The sequence below is a fragment of the Crotalus tigris genome, unplaced genomic scaffold (assembly GCF_016545835.1).
Source record: "Crotalus tigris isolate CLP2741 ecotype Arizona unplaced genomic scaffold, ASM1654583v1 scf7180000017585.4430047, whole genome shotgun sequence".
NCBI classification, from domain to species: Eukaryota; Metazoa; Chordata; class Lepidosauria; order Squamata; family Viperidae; genus Crotalus; species Crotalus tigris.
The window spans coordinates 2,525,501-2,527,240 of NW_024096493.1; positions in this window are offsets into that span (position 1 = coordinate 2,525,501).

Here is a 1,740-nt window from a genome sequence, read left to right on the forward strand (position 1 = left end):
CTAAGAGCAGGAAAGTTGAAGAAAAAGACAGAGAAACTAATTCTGGCTGCACAAGTCCAAGCCTTAAGAACAAATGCATATAAAGCCAGAACTGAGAAGATAGCAACAGGCAGCAAATGTCAACTCTGCAAAGAAGCTAAAGAAACATTGGATCACCTAGTTACCTATTGCAAGAAGATCACACAGACTGATTACAAACAATGGCAGGACAAAGTATCAACAATGGTGAATTGGAAGAAATATTTATTTATTTGTATCCTGTCTTTATTATATTTACAAATAACTCAAGGCAGCAAACATAAGCTTGCAAGCAAGTACTGGTGGGACCTAAAATAAGGAAAATAATAGAAAATGAAGAAGCTAAAACACTGTAGGACTTTAGAATTCAAACAGACAGGCACCTGCTACCTAACACGCAGATTTAACAGTTGTCAATAAGAAAGACAATGAGATCTGGCAATACTTGGTTTGGCAATACCCTGGCAACACCTGGTGACAGCAGATAGAAGAAAAAGAAGTGGAGAAGATAACAAAATACAAAGGCCTGCAGATAGGAATAGAACAATTGTGGCAAAAGAAAGCAAGGATAGTCCCAATACCAGTAGGAGCCTTGGGTGCAATCCCAAAACAACTGGAGCACCGCTTGAACTCCATGGGCATTGACAAATTCATCATCAGTCAATAGCAAAAGGCAACTTTACTTGAAACATCCCACGACAATACCTTTAACATCCTCAAACATCAACATCTGCCTATCCCAGGTCTACAGGAAGGACTGGATGATAAAAATGCCAAATCCAATCAACATCTGGCTGATTGTGTGACAAACCATAGCATTTATCCATAACGGGAACTGTTACTTTTCTTCTCCAGTAACAACTTTTTTAAAACATTTTGCCTGACAGAAATTCAGTAGGTATTGTTTTTTCAGTGTATTTCCGTATGCTGGATTTTTGCTTTTTTATTTACTTAACATTTAACAGCATTTCTCAGTACACTAAATAATAATTCAATGAAACATGGCACTTATAAGGAGCTTGCAAACTGCGCTGCTACTTCAAAATGGTGTGATGAGGAGGCAATCAGATTTATTTTAGCTTATTCATATTTTAGCATTTTCCAAAAATAATTAATTTTGACTCAGATTTTTGAAAAAGTAGTTTAAACATATTTTATTCAATAAATTAGTTTACTATAGTTTATTTGCACAGCAACAACTATTTTCTGGCTTGCAATAAACGACTAGGATTACACATTGCAAAAAGCAATTACCCAAATCCAGAGGAAATAATCCCTGTGAATAAACCAGTTTTCAATGGTGATATTAGCTGAGCTTGCAAGGGATTTGCAGTTCAGCACAATTAGAAGCACCAGGCTGCAGAAAATTAGTGTAGTGAAAGATATTTGTATATTATGTCAGAGATGGAATAAATCATCTGTTGCAATAATTTTGACCTGGTGGGTTGGGACAGGAGAGAAAACGAGAAGTGCTGTAGGTGATTTTTGTTTCTTTTGTTAAGCAGATTTGAGGTGATCCCAAGAATCCCAAGAAAGAGACTGAAGTATACGATGTCTACCAGCAGTTCTGAATTTTTCATAATTTTCATTCATTATTGTCTTATATTTCTGATAATAATGATTTGGTTGTTTAATCTTTAATGTGATAATAGAGTGAATTTAATTGGTTCTCTCCCCATTTAAAAGAAACAAACTTCTTCTTAATTTAGATCAGGGGTGTCA